The 24665-nt window shown below is 37.7% G+C and overlaps 3 long non-coding RNA genes, 7 other non-coding genes and 1 pseudogene across 10 annotated transcripts; all 11 read right to left on the reverse strand.

Moving 5' to 3' along the window:
- Nucleotides 1–4538: 4538 nt before the first annotated feature.
- On the reverse strand, nt 4539–4704 carry LOC117317170. The gene has a single exon (XR_004530124.1). It is a non-coding gene; the product is annotated as a U1 spliceosomal RNA (small nuclear RNA).
- A 1695-nt stretch (nt 4705–6399) lies between these two features.
- Nucleotides 6400–6564, reverse strand: LOC117317206. Its single transcript, XR_004530147.1, has one exon. It is a non-coding gene; the product is annotated as a U1 spliceosomal RNA (small nuclear RNA).
- A 1696-nt stretch (nt 6565–8260) lies between these two features.
- LOC117317187 lies at nt 8261–8424 on the reverse strand. The gene has a single exon (XR_004530140.1). It is a non-coding gene; the product is annotated as a U1 spliceosomal RNA (small nuclear RNA).
- Nucleotides 8425–9514: 1090 nt separating this feature from the next.
- Nucleotides 9515–20911, reverse strand: LOC117317099. Its single transcript, XR_004530095.1, has 2 exons — nt 20027–20911; nt 9515–9640 (listed from the first exon to the last, which is right to left on the reverse strand). It is a non-coding gene; the product is annotated as an uncharacterized LOC117317099 (long non-coding RNA).
- On the reverse strand, nt 9517–9651 carry LOC117317189 (annotated as a pseudogene).
- On the reverse strand, nt 18044–18208 carry LOC117317182. Its single transcript, XR_004530135.1, has one exon. It is a non-coding gene; the product is annotated as a U1 spliceosomal RNA (small nuclear RNA).
- Nucleotides 18568–19396, reverse strand: LOC117317100. Its single transcript, XR_004530096.1, has 2 exons — nt 19321–19396; nt 18568–18982 (listed from the first exon to the last, which is right to left on the reverse strand). It is a non-coding gene; the product is annotated as an uncharacterized LOC117317100 (long non-coding RNA).
- LOC117317211 lies at nt 19903–20067 on the reverse strand. Its single transcript, XR_004530152.1, has one exon. It is a non-coding gene; the product is annotated as a U1 spliceosomal RNA (small nuclear RNA).
- Nucleotides 20912–22208: 1297 nt separating the features above from the next.
- Nucleotides 22209–24657, reverse strand: LOC117316872. The gene is made up of 2 exons (XR_004530022.1): nt 23489–24657; nt 22209–23150 (listed from the first exon to the last, which is right to left on the reverse strand). It is a non-coding gene; the product is annotated as an uncharacterized LOC117316872 (long non-coding RNA).
- On the reverse strand, nt 22211–22375 carry LOC117317171. The gene has a single exon (XR_004530125.1). It is a non-coding gene; the product is annotated as a U1 spliceosomal RNA (small nuclear RNA).
- On the reverse strand, nt 24073–24237 carry LOC117317172. Its single transcript, XR_004530126.1, has one exon. It is a non-coding gene; the product is annotated as a U1 spliceosomal RNA (small nuclear RNA).
- Nucleotides 24658–24665: the final 8 nt, after the last annotated feature.

Here is a 24665-nt window from a genome sequence, read left to right on the forward strand (position 1 = left end):
CATCAAATATCCCTTAGAATTTTTCACAGGGAATATCGGGAAAGTTATCTTCTCCAAAAAAACTTTTTTACCTTTTCATTTCCATTTTTAAAAATATCGCGGGGGTTTTTTCTAAAAAATTTAAAAAAAAACTGCCCTAACCTTACCATAGTCCCCTAAACTCTCCAATAAAAAATAAAAATTTGCTTTTAATACATTTAACCTGATAAAATAAACCCCGGGGCGACTGCTCCTAAAATCCCAAATTTTATTAATTTATTTTGTAAAAACTTCAAAAGAACGCTTTCCTTAGTTTTGCTTACAATACCCAAACAATAAAAAATTTAATTACTATTTACAAGGGTCCCCCCTTTTCAAAAGAAACAATATTTTTTTACAAAGTCTTTCCCAAAAGGCTTTAAACGCTTTTGAAATGCCCTATCTTTAAAAATCTTTATTCAATTTCCAGTAAAAAGGCCCAAAATTGGCTCGAAAATACTTAATTTTTAAAAAAACAAAACGTGTCAACCCCCCAAAGGGAAAAAACTTTTATCCAGGAGATTGTTTTTTAAATTTGAAGAAATGTAAAATCTTCCAATCACATGACACCCCCCATTCCATGCCAAGACGTAAAAAAATTATCTAAAAAAAGTGAACGGAAAGTATCAAAAAGTTAAAATCGTACAAATATCACCAAAAATTTGTTACCGGGGTACACCACGTTTGGGTTTCCGCCCCTTCCTTTCGGGGAATTTTATCGATAAATTAAAATCCGGCAAAAAAAATTGACCTTCTAACAAAAATGACGTATAATGCATCAAAAACAACCTCCGTTTTTCAAAATTTGGGGGGAAACTTAAAAATTTTGAAACTCACTACAAAAAAATTTAAAATCTCAAACAACCCCACCTACTTGTCCAAAACAAATTTTGAAAACAACATCAATAAAAAAATAATTTCCCCCCGTTCCTTCCGTTTAAGCACCAAAAATTCCAAATGGCTTACATTTAAAAAAATCTTCTATCCTCTTAGCAAATTCAAACTAAAAAATGATTTCTTGCAAATACAAATGTTTTAGATTATGGACAAAACCCTAACGTATGTTTAATTTCGAAAAAAACCCGTTAAAATTTCCAGTTATTATTTTAATAGTCTGTTTTTTAAATCTTAACTTTTTTCTTTTTAAAGAACGGGATCAGACACATTAAAAAAACAACACTGCCCCCAAAAGGGTAAGTAAGTAAAACCCCCCACGCGTCAGAAAAAAACGCTACCCGACGACCGCGTAAAAACAAAACAAACGTATTAAAAGAGGCGCGGTAAAAAATCCGCTGCAAACCCAAAATATAAAGGCCCGAAAAAACCCCCCGGAAGGAATCGTAACACCCTGATCACGAGCGGAACACAGAAAGGTGGATTTTGCACGTGAGAAACTCCCAGTACCCCCCCCCCCCGTTCCACTGGCTAAAAAATATTCCCCGTTGTCAGCTTTTAAAACTTTATAATCACAATTTTTTCAAAAAAATTTACATTTTTTTCAATATACGAAAAAAAAGGCAACCCAAATGGGAAAACATCTTTCCCCTGTTTTTTTGGAATAAAAAGGTGCGAACCAAAAACAAAAAATTTTTTAAGGAAATTATTAAAGATGACAATGTTTTTCAATAGGAACACTTAAGGACTCCTTTATATTTTTTTAAAAAGAAAACGACAACTAACAGACTGGAAAAAGGTAAAAACCCAAAGTTGAAACTAAATTTATATCGTACGGGAAAAATTCCAACAATAAAAAAATGACAATGAAAGGGAAAGGCCAACGAAAGCCCGAAAAAATGAAATATAAAACCTGCCCAAAAAAAAAAAATAACGGGGAACACCATAAGGGAAAAAAATACCAATAAAGTCCAGGACGTGCAGGTAAAATAGGGATCGTATTTCCGCCATCAAAGTCCATAATTTAAAAAAAAGTTCGTTTTCCAGGGTTTAAAAAATGAAACTAACACCATTACCGGACCCCCATCAGACCAACCTTGAAACCCCGCTTTATCCCTCGATTCTTCCTTGGCATCTTCGTCGTCGGGGGTACGTTGTCCGGGGGCTAAGTTCCCATCCTCCATAACGATAGGGGAGTGGCTATGGTGCTTTCCCTTTTTCGCTATCTGGAATCCATCATCATCGACCTGACGTTTCTGGGGCTGAGCTAACTCAGGCACACCGCTCCCTCCGGCCGAGGGGCTTACGGTCACGGGCTCGCCGTTCTCTCCCTGTGAGGGGCTCACGGCTCACCGCTCCCTCCGCCGAGGGGCTCGCGGTCACTGAGTTCTCTGAAGATGGCTGTGGAGCTGGCCCAGACCTGCGCAACCTTAGAGGCGTAAGACGCAAGCCTGCACTGGCCTCCCAGGACACTGCGATCTCACATGTCCCACCTGTGACACCTCAAACAGATGGGCGGACGACCGGGGGACCATAATCAAGGCTGTCTTCCCAAACATCCTAGCCTTATGAGGAATATCGCTCCTGATCACCTTCGCGAATCAAAAGCGTAATTTCACGAGTACCGGTCTCCAGGTGTAACACCCGCGACTTCACTGGTCCCTCCCGGAAAAGTTGATAACTTTCCCATAGGTCTCGAAATAGTTCGCAATACAGTTAATCGTCAATCCACGTAGGCAGCCACTGAACCCTGATAGTCAGGCGACGCTGGTCACACGGCTCTGGATGGAGGGCAAACTGTTCCTTACGGATCATACCATTCGAAACTATAATATCAACCATGTCCTGTCCAGTTACCGTTGAGAACCATGTGTTCGGGCCTCACAGCGAAAAACCGATAATATGTCCGTTCCCGGAACTCCAATGTCAAGTAACGCCTTCAACACTTCAAAAACGGGTCACAGAGTACCGTCTAGGACCAGAGACGTGCAAACGAACGGATCTTCTTAAAGTTTATCAAGGTCAACATGGCGCTCAGCCATCATGGATACGTTCCTGATCACGGTAGCCCCTGTACCAGGTAAGTATGCTAGCATTGCCACATATATCATCTGATATACTAAAGGCGGGTTCCAATAAAAGAGGTACAGTATGATTTTCATGCAGCAATACTGCTGTAAACCTAGCCCATAAAGGGCCTGCAATTTCACGCCGGATAGCGCAAAATTTCCTGTAGAACGGCTGAAATACATAATGTTGTGTATGGAAATTTTGATGAGTACCTAATGATCATTGAAATTCTTTCCTTTTCCCCCTTAAAGCACGGTATTCGAGTGTGCAGGGGAGACAATTCAACGGATATGAATCGCATGTTTTGCTCCAGGATTTAATGTTCATGAATGGAATGTCAGTTCTCGAATGGTGTTATACCAAAATGAAAATTGATACATTTTCAATTCAATAACTTTAGTTTTAATGTCAGTGATGATCAAGGGACAACGGGAATGGAACATATTGAAATACTTTGAATACGTAGAACTCGATCAATAGTACGACATGTAAATTCTTTGAAAGCCTGGTTTCAATAAAAGAGGTACAGTATGATTTTCATGCAGCAATACTGCTGTAAACCTAGCCCATAAAGGGCCTGCAATTTCACGCCGGATAGCGCACAATTTCCTGTAGACGGCTGAAATACATAATGTTGTGTATGGAAATTTTGATGAGTACCTAATGATCATTGAATTCTTTCCTTTTCCCCCTTAAAGCACGGTATTCGAGTGTGCAGGGGAGACAATTCAACGGATATGAATCGCATGTTTTGCTCCAGGATTTAATGTTCATGAATGGAATGTCAGTTCTCGAATGGTGTATACCAAAATGAAAATTGATACATTTTCAATTCAATAACTTTAGTTTTAATGTCAGTGATGTTCAAGGGACAACGGGAATGGAACATATTGAAATACTTTGAATACGTAGAACTCGATCAATAGTACGACATGTAAATTCTTTGAAAGCCTAGTTTCAATAAAACAGGTACAGTAGAATGTTCATGCAGCAATACTGTTGTAAACCTAGCTCAAATAGGGCCGGCAATGTCTCGCCTGACAGCGCAAAATTTCCCGTAGACAGAAACTGAAATACATAATGTTGTGTATGGAAGTTTGATTGCATGTAAGCGCTGTCCAGTCACAGAGAAATACGAAGATTCGTTGACGCTTTCGTCTGCCTCAGATTGAGTCGTCTAAAACACCTTTCAGAGACAATTTTGATTGTGGTAGCAGTGTACAGTAAGAATGCCCAATTCTGAAAAATATTGCACATGTTTTTGATATGTGAACATTGCCAGTTAACCTTACATATTACCTCTAATAAAGCATATTATTTTGTAATCTTTACAGTATTTGCAATTTTAATACAGCTCTGAAGGATAAGTAAATTTATTTTTTTCTGTGATTTTTAGAGCTGTGAATATCATGGTAACAGCTTAAAAATTGTTCAAGAATTGCAAAATATGATATTTGACCCCAAAATGACACAATTTTTTGTTCCGAAACCTATTTGAAATTAAATATCTCTATCTCGGAGTCGTGGGCATTGTTGTTCTCTTGTTACTTTATGAACAGGGGTTAGCGCGAACGCAGACCCCCACACTAAAAAATAGCGTACCCGAGTAATCCGCATTTGGGATTATCGCAGGGTTCAGCCCCGACCGGAGTGCAATGGTTAGGCCTCGACCTGGGGGCACCGCCGTTCCTGATCACGGTAGCCCCTGTACCAGGTAAGTATGCTAGCATTGCCACATATATCATCTGATATACTAAAGGCGGGTTCCAATAAAACAGGTACAGTATGATTTTCATGCAGCAATACTGCTGTAAACCTAGCCCATAAAGGGCCTGCAATTTCACGCCGGATAGCGCAAAATTTCCTGTAGACGGCTGAAATACATAATGTTGTGTATGGAAATTTTGATGAGTACCTAATGATCATTGAAATTCTTTCCTTTTCCCCCTTAAAACACGGTATTCGAGTGTGCAGGGGAGACAATTCAACGGATATGAATCGCATGTTTTGCTCCAGGATTTAATGTTCATGAATGGAATGTCAGTTCTCGAATGGTGTATACCAAAATGAAAATTGATACATTTTCAATTCAATAACTTTAGTTTTAATGTCAGTGATGTTCAAGGGACAACAGGAATGGAACATATTGAAATACTTTGAATACGTAGAACTCGATCAATAGTACGACATGTAAATTCTTTGAAAGCCTGGTTTCAATAAAGAGGTACAGTAGAATGTTCATGCAGCAATACTGTTGTAAACCTAGCTCAAATAGGGCCGGCAATTTCTCGCCTGACAGCGCAAAATTTCCCGTAGACAGAAACTGAAATACATAATGTTGTGTATGGAAAGTTTGATTGCATGTAAGCGCTGTCCAGTCACAGAGAAATACGAAGATTCGTTGACGCTTTCGTCTGCCTCAGATTGAGTCGTCTAAAACACCTTTCAGAGACAATTTTGATTGTTGTAGCAGTGTACAGTAAGAATGCCCAATTCTGAAAAATATTGCACATGTTTTAGATATGTGAACATTGCCAGTTAACCTTACATATTACCTCTAATAAAGCATATATATTTGTAATCTTTACAGTATTTGCAATTTTAATACAGCTCTGAAGGATAAGTAAATTTATTTTTTTTCTGTGATTTTAGAGCTGTGAATATCATGGTAACAGCTTAAAAATTGTTCAAGAATTGCAAAATATGATATTTGACCCCAAAATGACACAATTTTTTGTTCCGAAACCTATTTGAAATTAAATATCTCTATCTCGGAGTCAGAATTAATCTTGTTTTGACATTTGTTGTAAGTTAAGTTTTCCTGCTATCTTACCTTTACGGTGGACTTCCATTTTCGCTGTAGGCAAAACTAAATTTCCTCTGTAAACGCGCTTTCGGAAAATCCTGAAATTTAAAATCGGGAACCAATTCATTAAATTTTGTTTTAACAAATGTGAAGCATGTATGTACTACTTCATACTGAATATACCAATTATAGTGTACATTTATTTTTTCATTTTTATGCATATCATAATACAGGAGTTATTTGCTTAACAAAAAAAAATCGCCCATGGCCAGGCTGTCCTACTGTAGTGTGCTACCTTGTGTGACATGTGAAGAATATATTTTGCATGATACCCGGAGCAAATGCTACCACTATTAAAATAGTTTTCGGTGATGTTAAGAGATCATACATAATGTGAATGCATTATGAAATTACGATTGCCATTCGTTTGGAAATTATAAAGCTTGAACGTGTTGAATTATACTGTGTTTGGTACTCTGTAGCATTCTTTGTGTTGCTGGTTTATCATTTTCTTAGGAAACCAATACCATAAAGCATGTTGATTAAGTGTAAATGTAGCGTTGAATGTCGCTATATACGTGGGCATTGTTGTTCTCTTGTTACTTTATGAACAGGGGTTAGCGCGAACGCAGACCCCCACACTAAAAAATAGCGTACCCGAGTAATCCGCATTTGGGATTATCGCAGGGTTCAGCCCGACCGGAGTGCAATGGTTAGGCCTCGACCTGGGGGCACCGCCGTTCCTGATCACGGTAGCCCCTGTACCAGGTAAGTATGCTAGCATTGCCACATATATCATCTGATATACTAAAGGCGGGTTCCAATAAAACAGGTACAGTATGATTTTCATGCAGCAATACTGCTGTAAACCTAGCCCATAAAGGGCCTGCAATTTCACGCCGGATAGCGCAAAATTTCCTGTAGACGGCTGAAATACATAATGTTGTGTATGGAAATTTTGATGAGTACCTAATGATCATTGAAATTCTTTCCTTTTCCCCCTTAAAGCACGGTACTCGAGTGTGCAGGGGAGACAATTCAACGGATATGAATCGCATGTTTTGCTCCAGGATTTAATGTTCATGAATGGAATGTCAGTTCTCGAATGGTGTATACCAAAATGAAAATTGATACATTTTCAATTCAATAACTTTAGTTTTAATGTCAGTGATGTTCAAGGGACAACGGGAATGGAACATATTGAAATACTTTGAATACGTAGAACTCGATCAATAGTACGACATGTAAATTCTTTGAAAGCCTAGTTTCAATAAAAGAGGTACAGTAGAATGTTCATGCAGCAATACTGTTGTAAACCTAGCTCAAATAGGGCCGGCAATTTCTCGCCTGACAGCGCAAAATTTCCCGTAGACAGAAACTGAAATACATAATGTTGTGTATGGAAAGTTTGATTGCATGTAAGCGCTGTCCAGTCACAGAGAAATACGAAGATTCGTTGACGCTTTCGTCTGCCTCAGATTGAGTCGTCTAAAACACCTTTCAGAGACAATTTTGATTGTTGTAGCAGTGTACAGTAAGAATGCCCAATTCTGAAAAATATTGCACATGTTTTAGATATGTGAACATTGCCAGTTAACCTTACATATTACCTCTAATAAAGCATATATATTTGTAATCTTTACAGTATTTGCAATTTTAATACAGCTCTGAAGGATAAGTAAATTTATTTTTTTCTGTGATTTTTAGAGCTGTGAATATCATGGTAACAGCTTAAAAATTGTTCAAGAATTGCAAAATATGATATTTGACCCCAAAATGACACAATTTTTTGTTCCGAAACCTATATGAAATTAAATATCTCTATCTCGGAGTCAGAATTAATCTTGTTTTGACATTTGTTGTAAGTTAAGTTTTCCTGCTATCTTACCTTTACGGTGGACTTCCATTTTCGCTGTAGGCAAAACTAAATTTCCTCTGTAAACGCGCTTTCGGAAAATCCTGAAATTTAAAATCGGGAACCAATTCATTAAATTTTGTTTTAACAAATGTGAAGCATGTATGTACTACTTCATACTGAATATACCAATTATAGTGTACATTTATTTTTTCATTTTTATGCATATCATAATACAGGAGTTATTTGCTTAACAAAAAAAAATCGCCCATGGCCAGGCTGTCCTACTGTAGTGTGCTACCTTGTGTGACATGTGAAGAATATATTTTGCATGATACCCGGAGCAAATGCTACCACTTTTAAAATAGTTTTCGGTGATGTTAAGAGATCATACATAATGTGAATGCATTATGAAATTACGATTGCCATTCGTTTGGAAATTATAAAGCTTGAACGTGTTGAATTATACTGTGTTTGGTACTCTGTAGCATTCTTTGTGTTGCTGGTTTATCATTTTCTTAGGAAACCAATACCATAAAGCATGTTGATTAAGTGTAAATGTAGCGTTGAATGTCGCTATATACGTGGGCATTGTTGTTCTCTTGTTACTTTATGAACAGGGGTTAGCGCGAACGCAGAACCCACACTAAAAAATAGCGTACCCGAGTAATCCGCATTTGGGATTATCGCAGGGTTCAGCCCGACCGGAGTGCAATGGTTAGGCCTCGACCTGGGGGCACCGCCGTTCCTGATCACGGTAGCCCCTGTACCAGGTAAGTATGCTAGCATTGCCACATATATCATCTGATATACTAAAGGCGGGTTCCAATAAAACAGGTACAGTATGATTTTCATGCAGCAATACTGCTGTAAACCTAGCCCATAAAGGGCCTGCAATTTCACGCCGGATAGCGCAAAATTTCCTGTAGACGGCTGAAATACATAATGTTGTGTATGGAAATTTTGATGAGTACCTAATGATCATTGAAATTCTTTCCTTTTCCCCCTTAAAACTAGGTACTCGAGTGTGCAGGGGAGACAATTCAACGGATATGAATCGCATGTTTTGCTCCAGGATTTAATGTTCATGAATGGAATGTCAGTTCTCGAATGGTGTATACCAAAATGAAAATTGATACATTTTCAATTCAATAACTTTAGTTTTAATGTCAGTGATGTTCAAGGGACAACGGGAATGGAACATATTGAAATACTTTGAATACGTAGAACTCGATCAATAGTACGACATGTAAATTCTTTGAAAGCCTGGTTTCAATAAAAGAGGTACAGTAGAATGTTCATGCAGCAATACTGTTGTAAACCTAGCTCAAATAGGGCCGGCAATTTCTCGCCTGACAGCGCAAAATTTCCCGTAGACAGAAACTGAAATACATAATGTTGTGTATGGAAAGTTTGATTGCATGTAAGCGCTGTCCAGTCACAGAGAAATACGAAGATTCGTTGACGCTTTCGTCTGCCTCAGATTGAGTCGTCTAAAACACCTTTCAGAGACAATTTTGATTGTGGTAGCAGTGTACAGTAAGAATGCCCAATTCTGAAAAATGTTGCACATGTTTTCGATATGTGAACATTGCCAGTTAACCTTACATATTACCTCTAATAAAGCATATATATTTGTAATCTTTACAGTATTTGCAATTTTAATACAGCTCTGAAGGATAAGTAAATTTATTTTTTTTCTGTGAGTTTTAGAGCTGTGAATATCATGGTAACAGCTTAAAAATTGTTCAAGAATTGCAAAATATGATATTTGACCCCAAAATGACACAATTTTTTGTTCCGAAACCTATTTGAAATTAAATATCTCTATCTCGGAGTCGTGGGCATTGTTGTTCTCTTGTTACTTTATGAACAGGGGTTAGCGCGAACGCAGACCCCCACACTAAAAAATAGCGTACCCGAGTAATCCGCATTTGGGATTATCGCAGGGTTCAGCCCGACCGGAGTGCAATGGTTAGGCCTCGACCTGGGGGCACCTTTTTTTTTTTTTTTTGATAAAATGGTTTTATTTACAGATTACAAATAAAAACGTCATGAGACACGCTCCTATGACGCCAGTGTACTATGGACAACCGGTAACCCCGGTAAGGTGCAATTATCCCTACACTGAAGATGGACAATACATATACCTGGATTAACTGTAATACGGGAAAAGACATACTTTTGATATGCTAAAATATCCATAACTCTGTAGTGATATCAGAATACAGGCAGAAATCATCACAACATATTAGATCATGTGAAAGATCGTTGCAAAATCTTGAAAAACTCAGATATAAAAACTTACTTCAAAAACTTAATATACACAAAAAGTAAAACTCATAAGGGAAGATTGATAATTATTTCATCATCTCGTACAGCACAAAAAAATATCTGTAGTACACCAGTACTCAGAGAAGATGTTTATAGGGAAGCGAGCGAAATCGGACCTGATACGGAGAATTATACTGCTCAGAAAGTGGCAGACAAGAGAATCAGAAGTGGGAGACTTTCTGTCGTATTTTTTAACGCAACGGATATTCCAAATAGAAGATAAGGATTCTGCCACTAGAAATAAAACGAGAGTCTTTACTTTTAGAGTGAGACTTACTGGGGAGTGAAAACGCCAAAGTGCCGAATCAGTGGGAATTTTGTTCTCTGAGATTTGGTGAATCCATGAATTAACTAATGATACTAAAGGCTGAATAAAAGGACACTCAAAAAACAAATGTGAAATTGTTTCAAAACCATTACAAAATGTACAATACTTAGACGACTCAATACCAAACCTATACATTCTGAAATTTACAGGTAGAATTTCATGTACGATTTTAAACACTACATCCCGAGAGCGGGTATCTAAAAACTTATTGGAAATATTGAGAAAAACAGGAGCAAAATCTATAGTAGGAAAAATCCTGACAATTCGTGGTGTGGTGATGACACCAGATAATAACGTACTATACAACTCCTTGGTTGTCACTGATTCAATGTTGGACTTTGGAAAATCCTTTATATATTTCTTAAAAATTATATAAATACGAGTATAAAACGTAGGACACCACTTGCTATGAGGAGAATTATTGTCAACAGATGAAAAATATTCACGTAAATCTAATGAAAGCCAGTACATGGTAAAATACCTCCATTTGGCCTGTGTATCTTTAAAAATGAAATTCTGCAAATGTTTCAAGTAAATAGCTTGAAGTTTAACTTTTATATTAACTATAGCAAGTCCACCACTAGTAGGAGAAGCATAGGCTACGGAGCGCGCAAGTGGCTCCGACTTAGAATTCCATAAAAATCTAAACAAAATTCTCTGAAAGAGTTCTAAATAATGCCTTGGCATTATGACAACAGTACCGATATACCATATTTTGCTGCAAGCAAGGACCTTTATAACAATAGATTTTTGTGTAAATGATAAATTCCAAAGTTTCCATAAATCTAAGGTCCTTGATAATTTTTTAAAAACTGGCTGCCAAATGTCGTCAGGGGTGACGTTATTTCCAACTAGAACCCCACAAATTTTATGTTTTTCCACCCAACTAATGCCAAAAGGATGATCTGAACGTGATTTCCATTTCCCAAGCCAAATTCCCTTACTTTTCTGCTTATTTAATTTAGCCCCTGACGCTCTGCCATACAAATCACACCATGAAAACAATTTTGAAATAGACGAGACTGTGCAGCATATACCAGTACTATCATCAGAATAAAGGGAAATTTTGGCCGACTGAGAGGAACCCGGTAACTTTACACCAATTATTTTAGGATCGTCACGGACCTTTTTTGCAAAGGGTTCCAATACCAAAACGTATAAAAGGGGAGATAAGCTACAGCCTTGTCTTACACCACGAGTGATGGGGAAGGGGTCAGAAATAAACCCATTAACAATGACGGACGAATGGACATTTTTGTATAAAACACTGACCCACCTGATAAAATCGGGTCCAAAGTTGAAAGCGGTAAGTACCTTAAATAAAAAATCGTAATTCACTCTATCAAACGCTTTCTCTTGGTCTAGAGATATAAATGCACATTTTAAGTCTTTTTGATCAACATAGTCAACAATGTTACGGAGTAAATGACAATTTTCAAAAATAGATCGCTCTCTTATCGCACATGTCTGGTCTGTGCCAACAAGTTTATCAATTACTTTACCTAATCTATTAGTAATCACCTTAGATAAAATTTTATAGTCTATGTTAAGAAGGGAAATAGGCCTCCAGTTTTTCATATTACAAGAGTTATTTGGGTCTTTACACAATAGAGAGATATAAGATAATTTTTGGGTGTCACACAGCTCACCCGTCTGAAAAACGGCATTATATAACAGTACGAGCTGATCACCTAACAAATCAAAAAACGTAAGATAAAATTCTTTAGTTAAACCATCACTACCAGGGGACTTATTGTTTCTCATGTGTCTTAACGCAACGAGAATTTCCTGCTTTTCTATAGGACCCTCACACATTGACATATCAAGTGCGTTAAGTCTTGGAAGATTTTCACAAAAGGAATCGGCCAATTTAAAATTGATAGCTTCCTCAGTAAAAAGTTTCACATAAAAATCCCGAAAAGCAGTCAAAATGTCACTAGAATTAGAAACAGAAGAAGAAGTATCAGGTAAGTCAATTTTCTCTATGAATTTCTTCTTACCTCTATCACTTTCCATTTTAAGGAAATACCTTGAAGGTTTTTCAGAAAAATCCAAAAAATTGGCTCTGGATCTAATCATAGACCCTTTAAAACTCTCTGAGTGAAAATCACGTAACTGTCTCTTAATAGACTGAACCTGGTCAATAAACTCACCAGGGGACTGCTTTTCTAAACAATACAACTTATTGTATTTATCCTGTAAAGCTTTAACAACAGAACGCTTGACCTTAGTCTTACGTTTACAATATTCGACAATAAAATATTTAATTATAGCCTTACAATCGTCCCAATCTTCCAAAGAAACAGGCTTATCTTTAACTAAATCGAGCCAAAACGTTTTAAAAGCTATCTGGAAGGCTCTATCGGTCAAAATACTATTATTAAGTTTCCAATAAAAAGGCCCAAACTTAGCCTCAGAAAATAATTTAATTTTGAGAAACACAAAATCATGATCGGAACCACCAGACGGATAAATCCTGCAATCTACTAAATATTCTTTTAAAAGAGACGAAATATAAAAACGATCTAATCTACATGAAACACCATTACCATGCCAAGTCGTAGAAACGACATTGGGGAATAGCGAACGAAAAGTTTCAAACAACTTGAAATCATGACATAAGTTTTTTTAAAAACAAACTACCAGTGAGACCACGCTTAGGATTACCACCGATCTTATCAATGTAATTGTTCTCTATACAGTTAAAATCACCTGCAAAAATAACCGGTCTTCTACACGAAAAATGACGAACTATATCATCAAAAAATAATTTACGTTCTTCATCAATGTTGGGGGCGTACACATTAATAATTCTGTATTCACAGTCCATATATTTAAAATCCACAAACATGGCTCTGCCCTCCCTATCTAAATAAAATTCTTGTAAGTTAACGTCAATAAAAAATAATACGGCAGTGCCCCTACTATTGAAGGTACCAAAATTCCAAATAGCTTTACATTTTAAAAAATCTTCTATCCTCTTACCGACTGACAGATTTGACACATGGGTCTCTTGCAAAAGAACAATATGTATATCATTATTATGAACAAAATCACTTAGTTCATACTGTCTCGACTTAGATAAAAACCCGTTACAATTCCATGTAATTATATTTATACTATCTGTTGTATTAATCATTATCAATATTTTTTATTTACAAAACTAAATACAGAAAACAAACCCGGATCCGACACCGGCAAGGTAACTACACGCACTACCCCGCACCGAGGACTAAACGAAACGAGCGACCGACGAATATAATACAAACCAACAAATGTATACAGTGAGAAGGCGGAGTACAAAGTCCGTCCACACCACTGAATATCAAATACAAATACAGCGCCGCGGGTAGATAGCGCGAGACAAAAATGCCGAGCACCGAACCGGAACACAGGTAAAATAAAATACGCACGTGAGTAGCTCTCGGTACACGCGACCTGATACCGCTGGCTTAGCGGACATTCACGTATTGTCAGCTTAATCAAACATACTGAAATATTAATTTTTATTAACAAAGTAAAGGTAAATATCAAACCATGCAATTCAAGGGTAAAAATAACTACACAGAGATAATACTGATCACCCGCAATCAGTATTATACACAATTTATATATAAACTTCTTCAAACATAAAAGGAATGTTACGTAACCAAATGACAATGCTTTGCCAACTTCGACAATGACAATCACTGTGTAAAAAGGCTTTATAATAAAATTCTTATCAATAAAGTAGATAGAAACTACAATATCATCTATATCAAACATCCCTATAGAGACTAACCAACCAAATACATTAATAATAAATTTTAAATGAATCAACACTGAAACAAAAATCTGAGATAGTTTTGATAGAAAAAAATCACTAGAAAAAGCTAACAAGGCACTACAACAACAAAACTGGCAAAGTTGAACACTAGAAAACATATAGTAAAGGTAAAAGTTGACACACTGAAAAAGTTGACAAAACTTAACGAATAAATATACCATCAAATGAAACACCATAAAGGTTGTGGTCTCAAAGTCCATGGACACGCTGTGGTCATAAAGGGATCGCCGAACCGCCGCCATTGTCGATATGTGTGGATAGTGTTCATAACCAAAATTAACAAAAATAAACAGTCTATGAGGAGCCACCACTGTCCAAGTCAATAACTAACCAATCCCCCTCCGAAATGACTGATAGGGTCTCACCCCCCTCACCATCATCACACTCCATTACCGAATCCTGTCCAGGAACCAAAGTCCCGTCCGTCTGCAGTGCTGGGGATGAAGCGGAATGCTTCCCCCTCTTGGTGACCTGGAATCCCTCCTCGTCGACCTCGGGACCACGTTTCCCTGAGGTGATATCCAAGGCACCGCTCCCTCCGGACGAGGGGCTCGCGGACTCCTCCGTCGGCTGCTCCGGTACTGGCTGTTCTGGCTGACTGGCAGGGACCTGGTCGTGTGGCGGCAAAGAGGCCGTAGACCCGGCCACCTTTGAGGCATACGACCCCCTACCAGTCTCTGTGGGCCTCCCCGGACACTGGGATCGAACATGCCCCACCTGCTGGCACCTCAGGCACACTGGCGGACGGCCAGGCACCATGATCAGTGCCGTCTTGCCAAATAGCTTCGCCTTGTAAGGGATGCGATCCTGGTCCCCTTCCCGAATAATCAGTGTGATAACCCTTGTGCCCGTCTCCAAGGTAACTTTGCCAATTGCGGTTGTCTCCCGGGAAATGTTGACAACTTTACCAAAAAACTCTGCGAAATACTCTGCAATGGAGTCATCTGCTATCCAAGACGGTAGCCACTGTACACGAACCGTCAAACGTCTCTGATCACACCGATCAGGGGACAACGTAAAGTATTTTTCCTTAATAGGGCCCCTTTCAACGATACTGTCAACGGTGACCTCATCCTCAACAGTCACAAACCACGTGTTTGGCGACTCACACCGGAACACAGAGCATATCACCTCTCCTGGTAGGCCTCCTCCCAACAAACATTGGACAACTTCAAAACGTGTCACCGTATGGCGTCTAGGTCCAGTAACAACCATCCGGACGGTCCTTTTTAACATATCAACGTCGATATGACGGCTCATACTGTCAGCGTTGGCCATAATACTAGACTGGATTGAGGTAGCCCCTGTACCAGGTAAGTATGCTAGCATTGCCACATATATCATCTGATATACTAAAGGCGGGTTCCAATAAAACAGGTACAGTATGATTTTCATGCAGCAATACTGCTGTAAACCTAGCCCATAAAGGGCCTGCAATTTCACGCCGGATAGCGCAAAATTTCCTGTAGACGGCTGAAATACATAATGTTGTGTATGGAAATTTTGATGAGTACCTAATGATCATTGAAATTCTTTCCTTTTCCCCCTTAAAGCACGGTACTCGAGTGTGCAGGGGAGACAATTCAACGGATATGAATCGCATGTTTTGCTCCAGGATTTAATGTTCATGAATGGAATGTCAGTTCTCGAATGGTGTATACCAAAATGAAAATTGATACATTTTCAATTCAATAACTTTAGTTTTAATGTCAGTGATGTTCAAGGGACAACGGGAATGGAACATATTGAAATACTTTGAATACGTAGAACTCGATCAATAGTACGACATGTAAATTCTTTGAAAGCCTAGTTTCAATAAAAGAGGTACAGTATGATTTTCATGCAGCAATACTGCTGTAAACCTAGCCCATAAAGGGCCTGCAATTTCACGCCGGATAGCGCAAAATTTCCTGTAGACGGCTGAAATACATAATGTTGTGTATGGAAATTTTGATGAGTACCTAATGATCATTGAAATTCTTTCCTTTTCCCCCTTAAAGCACGGTATTCGAGTGTGCAGGGGAGACAATTCAACGGATATGAATCGCATGTTTTGCTCCAGGATTTAATGTTCATGAATGGAATGTCAGTTCTCGAATGGTGTATACCAAAATGAAAATTGATACATTTTCAATTCAATAACTTTAGTTTTAATGTCAGTGATGTTCAAGGGACAACGGGAATGGAACATATTGAAATACTTTGAATACGTAGAACTCGATCAATAGTACGACATGTAAATTCTTTGAAAGCCTAGTTTCAATAAAAGAGGTACAGTATGATTTTCATGCAGCAATACTGCTGTAAACCTAGCCCATAAAGGGCCTGCAATTTCACGCCGGATAGCGCAAAATTTCCTGTAGACGGCTGAAATACATAATGTTGTGTATGGAAATTTTGATGAGTACCTAATGATCATTGAAATTCTTTCCATTTCCCCCTTAAAGCACGGTATTCGAGTGTGCAGGGGAGACAATTCAACGGATATGAATCGCATGTTTTGCTCCAGGATTTAATGTTCGTGAATGGAATGTCAGTTCTCGAATGGTGTATACCAAAATGAAAATTGATACATTTTCAATTCAATAACTTTAGTTTTAATGTCAGTGATGTTCAAGGGACAACGGGAATGGAACATATTGAAATACTTTGAATACGTAGAACTCGATCAATAGTACGACATGTAAATTCTTTGAAAGCCTGGTTTCAATAAAAGAGGTACAGTAGAATGTTCATGCAGCAATACTGTTGTAAACCTAGCTCAAATAGGGCCGGCAATTTCTCGCCTGACAGCGCAAAATTTCCCGTAGACAGAAACTGAAATACATAATGTTGTGTATGGAAAGTTTGATTGCATGTAAGCGCTGTCCAGTCACAGAGAAATACGAAGATTCGTTGACGCTTTTCGTCTGCCTCAGATTGAGTCGTCTAAAACACCTTTCAGAGACAATTTTGATTGTGGTAGCAGTGTACAGTAAGAATGCCCAATTCTGAAAAATATTGCACATGATTTAGATATGTGAACATTGCCAGTTAACCTTACATATTACCTCTAATAAAGCATATATATTTGTAATCTTTACAGTATTTGCAATTTTAATACAGCTCTGAAGGATAAGTAAATTTATTTTTTTTCTGTGATTTTTAGAGCTGTGAATATCATGGTAACAGCTTAAAAATTGTTCAAGAATTGCAAAATATGATATTTGACCCCAAAATGACACAATTTTTTGTTCCGAAACCTATTTGAAATTAAATATCTCTATCTCGGAGACAGAATTAATCTTGTTTTGACATTTGTTGTAAGTTAAGTTTTCCTGCTATCTTACCTTGACTGTGGACTTCCATTTTCGCTGTAGGCAAAACTAAATTTCCTCTGTAAACGCGCTTTCGGAAAATCCTGAAATTTAAAATCGGGAACCAATTCATTAAATTTTGATTTAACAAATGTGAAGCATGTATGTACTACTTCATACTGAATATACCAATTATAGTGTACATTTATTTTTTCATTTTTATGCATATCATAATACAGGAGTTATTTGCTTAACAAAAAAAATCGCCCATGGCCAGGCTGTCCTACTGTAGTGTGCTACCTTGTGTGACATGTGAAGAATATATTTTGCATGATACCCGGAGCAAATGCTACCACTATTAAAATAGTTTTCGGTGATGTTAAGAGATCATACATAATGTGAATGCATTATGAAATTACGATTGCCATTCGTTTGGAAATTATAAAGCTTGAACGTGTTGAATTATACTGTGTTTGGTACTCTGTAGCATTCTTTGTGTTGCTGGTTTATCATTTTCTTAGGAAACCAATACCATAAAGCATGTTGATTAAGTGTAAATGTAGCGTTGAATGTCGCTATATACGTGGGCATTGTTGTTCTCTTGTTACTTTATGAACAGGGGTAAGCGCGAACGCAGACCCCCACACTAAAAAATAGCGTACCCGAGTAATCCGCATTTGGGATTATCGCAGGGTTCAGCCCGACCGGAGTGCAATGGTTAGGCCTCGACCTGGGGGCACCGCCGTTCCTGATCACGGTAGCCCCTGTACCAGGTAAGTATGCTAGCATTGCCACATATATCATCTGATATACTAAAGGCGGGTTCCAATAAAAGAGGTACAGTATGATTTTCATGCAGCAATACTGCTGTAAACCTAGCCCATAAAGGGCCTGCAATTTCACGCCGGATAGCGCAAAATTTCCTGTAGACGGCTGAAATACATAATGTTGTGTATGGAAATTTTGATGAGTACCTAATGATCATTGAAATTCTTTCCTTTTCCCCCTTAAAGCACGGTACTCGAGTGTGCAGGGGAGACAATTCAACGGATATGAATCGCATGTTTTGCTCCAGGATTTAATGTTCGTGAATGGAATGTCAGTTCTCGAATGGTGTATACCAAAATGAAAATTGATACATTTTCAATTCAATAACTTTAGTTTTAATGTCAGTGATGTTCAAGGGACAACGGGAATGGAACATATTGAAATACTTTGAATACGTAGAACTCGATCAATAGTACGACATGTAAATTCTTTGAAAGCCTGGTTTCAATAAAAGAGGTACAGTAGAATGTTCATGCAGCAATACTGTTGTAAACCTAGCTCAAATAGGGCCGGCAATTTCTCGCCTGACAGCGCAAAATTTCCCGTAGACAGAAACTGAAATACATAATGTTGTGTATGGAAAGTTTGATTGCATGTAAGCGCTGTCCAGTCACAGAGAAATACGAAGATTCGTTGACGCTTTCGTCTGCCTCTGATTGAGTCGTCTAAAACACCTTTCAGAGACAATTTTGATTGTGGTAGCAGTGTACAGTAAGAATGCCCAATTCTGAAAAATATTGCACATGATTTAGATATGTGAACATTGCCAGTTAACCTTACATATTACCTCTAATATAGCATATATATTTGTAATCTTTACAGTATTTGCAATTTTAATACAGCTCTGAAGGATAAGTAAATTTATTTTTTTCTGTGATTTTTAGAGCTGTGAATATCATGGTAACAGCTTAAAAATTGTTCAAGAATTGCAAAATATGATATTTGACCCCAAAATGACACAATTTTTTGTTCCGAAACCTATTTGAAATTAAATATCTCTATCTCGGAGACAGAATTAATCTTGTTTTGACATTTGTTGTAAGTTAAGTTTTCCTGCTATCTTACCTTGACGGTGGACTTCCATTTTCGCTGAAGGCAAAACTAAATTACCTCTGTAAACGCGCTTTCGGAAAATCCTGAAATTTAAAATCGGGAACCAATTCATTAAATTTTGTTTTAACAAATGTGAAGCATGTAGTACTACTTCATACTGAATATACCAATTATAGTGTACATTTATTTTTTCATTTTTATGCATATCATAATACAGGAGTTATTTGCTTAACAAAAAAAATCGCCCATGGCCAGGCTGTCCTACTGTAGTGTGCTACCTTGTGTGACATGTGAAGAATATATTTTGCATGATACCCGGAGCAAATGCTACCACTATTAAAATAGTTTTCGGTGATGTTAAGAGATCATACATAATGTGAATGCATTATGAAATTACGATTGCCATTCGTTTGGAAATTATAAAGCTTGAACGTGTTGAATTATACTGTGTTTGGTACTCTGTAGCATTCTTTGTGATGCTGGTTTATCATTTTCTTAGGAAACCAATACCATAAAGCATGTTGATTAAGTGTAAATGTAGCGTTGAATGTCGCTATATACGTGGGCATTGTTGTTCTCTTGTTACTTTATGAACAGGGGTTAGCGCGAACGCAGACCCCCACACTAAAAAATAGCGTACCCGAGTAATCCGCATTTGGGATTATCGCAGGGTTCAGCCCGACCGGAGTGCAATGGTTAGGCCTCGACCTGGGGGCACCGCCGTTCCTGATCACGGTAGCCCCTGTACCAGGTAAGTATGCTAGCATTGCCACATATATCATCTGATATACTAAAGGCGGGTTCCAATAAAACAGGTACAGTATGATTTTCATGCAGCAATACTGCTGTAAACCTAGCCCATAAAGGGCCTGCAATTTCACGCCGGATAGCGCACAATTTCCTGTAGACGGCTGAAATACATAATGTTGTGTATGGAAATTTTGATGAGTACCTAATGATCATTGAAATTCTTTCCTTTTCCCCCTTAAAGCACGGTATTCGAGTGTGCAGGGGAGACAATTCAACGGATATGAATCGCATGTTTTGCTCCAGGATTTAATGTTCATGAATGGAATGTCAGTTCTCGAATGGTGTATACCAAAATGAAAATTGATACATTTTCAATTCAATAACTTTAGTTTTAATGTCAGTGATGTTCAAGGGACAACGGGAATGGAACATATTGAAATACTTTGAATACGTAGAACTCGATCAATAGTACGACATGTAAATTCTTTGAAAGCCTAGTTTCAATAAAAGAGGTACAGTATGATTTTCATGCAGCAATACTGCTGTAAACCTAGCCCATAAAGGGCCTGCAATTTCACGCCGGATAGCGCAAAATTTCCTGTAGACGGCTGAAATACATAATGTTGTGTATGGAAGTTTTGATGAGTACCTAATGATCATTGAAATTCTTTCCTTTTCCCCCTTAAAGCACGGTATTCGAGTGTGCAGGGGAGACAATTCAACGGATATGAATCGCATGTTTTGCTCCAGGATTTAATGTTCGTGAATGGAATGTCAGTTCTCGAATGGTGTATACCAAAATGAAAATTGATACATTTTCAATTCAATAACTTTAGTTTTAATGTCAGTGATGTTCAAGGGACAACGGGATCGGAACATATTGAAATACTTTGAATACGTAGAACTCGATCAATAGTACGACATGTAAATTCTTTGAAAGCCTAGTTTCAATAAAAGAGGTACAGTAGAATGTTCATGCAGCAATACTGTTGTAAACCTAGCTCAAATAGGGCCGGCAATTTCTCGCCTGACAGCGCAAAATTTCCCGTAGACAGAAACTGAAATACATAATGTTGTGTATGGAAAGTTTGATTGCATGTAAGGCGCTGTCCAGTCACAGAGAAATACGAAGATTCGTTGACGCTTTCGTCTGCCTCAGATTGAGTCGTCTAAAACACCTTTCAGAGACAATTTTGATTGTGGTAGCAGTGTACAGTAAGAATGCCCAATTCTGAAAAATATTGCACATGTTTTAGATATGTGAACATTGCCAGTTAACCTTACATATTACCTCTAATAAAGCATATATATTTGTAATCTTTACAGTATTTGCAATTTTAATACAGCTCTGAAGGATAAGTAAATTTATTTTTTTCTGTGATTTTTAGAACTGTGAATATCATGGTAACAGCTTAAAAATTGTTCAAGAATTGCAAAATATGATATTTGACCCCAAAATGACACAATTTTTTGTTCCGAAACCTATTTGAAATTAAATATCTCTATCTCGGAGACAGAATTAATCTTGTTTTGACATTTGTTGTAAGTTAAGTTTTCCTGCTATCTTACCTTTACTGTGGACTTCCATTTTCGCTGTAGGCAAAACTAAATTTCCTCTGTAAACGCGCTTTCGGAAAATCCTGAAATTTAAAATCGGGAACCAATTCATTAAATTTTGATTTAACAAATGTGAAGCATGTATGTACTACTTCATACTGAATATACCAATTATAGTGTACATTTATTTTTTCATTTTTATGCATATCATAATACAGGAGTTATTTGCTTAACAAAAAAAATCGCCCATGGCCAGGCTGTCCTACTGTAGTGTGCTACCTTGTGTGACATGTGAAGAATATATTTTGCATGATACCCGGAGCAAATGCTACCACTATTAAAATAGTTTTCGGTGATGTTAAGAGATCATACATAATGTGAATGCATTATGAAATTACGATTGCCATTCGTTTGGAAATTATAAAGCTTGAACGTGTTGAATTATACTGTGTTTGGTACTCTGTAGCATTCTTTGTGTTGCTGGTTTATCATTTTCTTAGGAAACCAATACCATAAAGCATGTTGATTAAGTGTAAATGTAGCGTTGAATGTCGCTATATACGTGGGCATTGTTGTTCTCTTGTTACTTTATGAACAGGGGTTAGCGCGAACGCAGACCCCCACACTAAAAAATAGCGTACCCGAGTAATCCGCATTTGGGATTATCGCAGGGTTCAGCCCGACCGGAGTGCAATGGTTAGGCCTCGACCTGGGGGCACCGCCGTTCCTGATCACGGTAGCCCCTGTACCAGGTAAGTATGCTAGCATTGCCACATATATCATCTGATATACTAAAGGCGGGTTCCAATAAAAGAGGTACAGTATGATTTTCATGCAGCAATACTGCTGTAAACCTAGCCCATAAAGGGCCTGCAATTTCACGCCGGATAGCGCAAAATTTCCTGTAGACGGCTGAAATACATAATGTTGTGTATGGAAGTTTTGATGAGTACCTAATGATCATTGAAATTCTTTCCTTTTCCCCCTTAAAGCACGGTATTCGAGTGTGCAGGGGAGACAATTCAACGGATATGAATCGCATGTTTTGCTCCAGGATTTAATGTTCGTGAATGGAATGTCAGTTCTCGAATGGTGTATACCAAAATGAAAATTGATACATTTTCAATTCAATAACTTTAGTTTTAATGTCAGTGATGTTCAAGGGACAACGGGAATGGAACATATTGAAATACTTTGAATACGTAGAACTCGATCAATAGTACGACATGTAAATTCTTTGAAAGCCTGGTTTCAATAAAAGAGGTACAGTAGAATGTTCATGCAGCAATACTGTTGTAAACCTAGCTCAAATAGGGCCGGCAATTTCTCGCCTGACAGCGCAAAATTTCCCGTAGACAGAAACTGAAATACATAATGTTGTGTATGGAAAGTTTGATTGCATGTAAGGCGCTGTCCAGTCACAGAGAAATACGAAGATTCGTTGAGGCTTTCGTCTGCCTCAGATTGAGTCGTCTAAAACACCTTTCAGAGACAATTTTGATTGTGGTAGCAGTGTACAGTAAGAATGCCCAATTCTGAAAAATATTGCACATGTTTTAGATATGTGAACATTGCCAGTTAACCTTACATATTACCTCTAATAAAGCATATATATTTGTAATCTTTACAGTATTTGCAATTTTAATACAGCTCTGAAGGATAAGTAAATTTATTTTTTTTCTGTGATTTTTAGAGCTGTGAATATCATGGTAATAGCTTAAAAATTGTTCAAGAATTGCAAAATATGATATTTGACCCCAAAATGACACATTTTTTGTTCCGAAACCTATTTGAAATTAAATATCTCTATCTCGGAGACAGAATTAATGTTGTTTTGACATTTGTTGTAAGTTAAGTTTTCCTGCTATCTTACCTTTACTGTGGACTTCCATTTTCGCTGTAGGCAAAACTAAATTTCCTCTGTAAACGCGCTTTCGGAAAATCCTGAAATTTAAAATCGGGTACCAATTCATTAAATTTTGTTTTAACAAATGTGAAGCATGTATGTACTACTTCATACTGAATATACCAATTATAGTGTACATTTATTTTTTCATTTTTATGCATATCATAATACAGGAGTTATTTGCTTAACAAAAAAAAATCGCCCATGGCCAGGCTGTCCTACTGTAGTGTGCTACCTTGTGTGACATGTGAAGAATATATTTTGCATGATACCCGGAGCAAATGCTACCACTATTAAAATAGTTTTCGGTGATGTTAAGAGATCATACATAATGTGAATGCATTATGAAATTACGATTGCCATTCGTTTGGAAATTATAAAGCTTGAACGTGTTGAATTATACTGTGTTTGGTACTCTGTAGCATTCTTTGTGTTGCTGGTTTATCATTTTCTTAGGAAACCAATACCATAAAGCATGTTGATTAAGTGTAAATGTAGCGTTGAATGTCGCTATATACGTGGGCATTGTTGTTCTCTTGTTACTTTATGAACAGGGGTTAGCGCGAACGCAGACCCCCACACTAAAAAATAGCGTACCCGAGTAATCCGCATTTGGGATTATCGCAGGGTTCAGCCCGACCGGAGTGCAATGGTTAGGCCTCGACCTGGGGGCACCGCCGTTCCTGATCACGGTAGCCCCTGTACCAGGTAAGTATGCTAGCATTGCCACATATATCATCTGATATACTAAAGGCGGGTTCCAATAAAAGAGGTACAGTATGATTTTCATGCAGCAATACTGCTGTAAACCTAGCCCATAAAGGGCCTGCAATTTCACGCCGGATAGCGCAAAATTTCCTGTAGACGGCTGAAATACATAATGTTGTGTATGGAAGTTTTGATGAGTACCTAATGATCATTGAAATTCTTTCCTTTTCCCCCTTAAAGCACGGTATTCGAGTGTGCAGGGGAGACAATTCAACGGATATGAATCGCATGTTTTGCTCCAGGATTTAATGTTCGTGAATGGAATGTCAGTTCTCGAATGGTGTATACCAAAATGAAAATTGATACATTTTCAATTCAATAACTTTAGTTTTAATGTCAGTGATGTTCAAGGGACAACGGGAATGGAACATATTGA

This window comes from Pecten maximus, chromosome 18 (genome assembly GCF_902652985.1).
Source record: "Pecten maximus chromosome 18, xPecMax1.1, whole genome shotgun sequence".
NCBI lineage: Eukaryota > Metazoa > Mollusca > Bivalvia > Pectinida > Pectinidae > Pecten > Pecten maximus.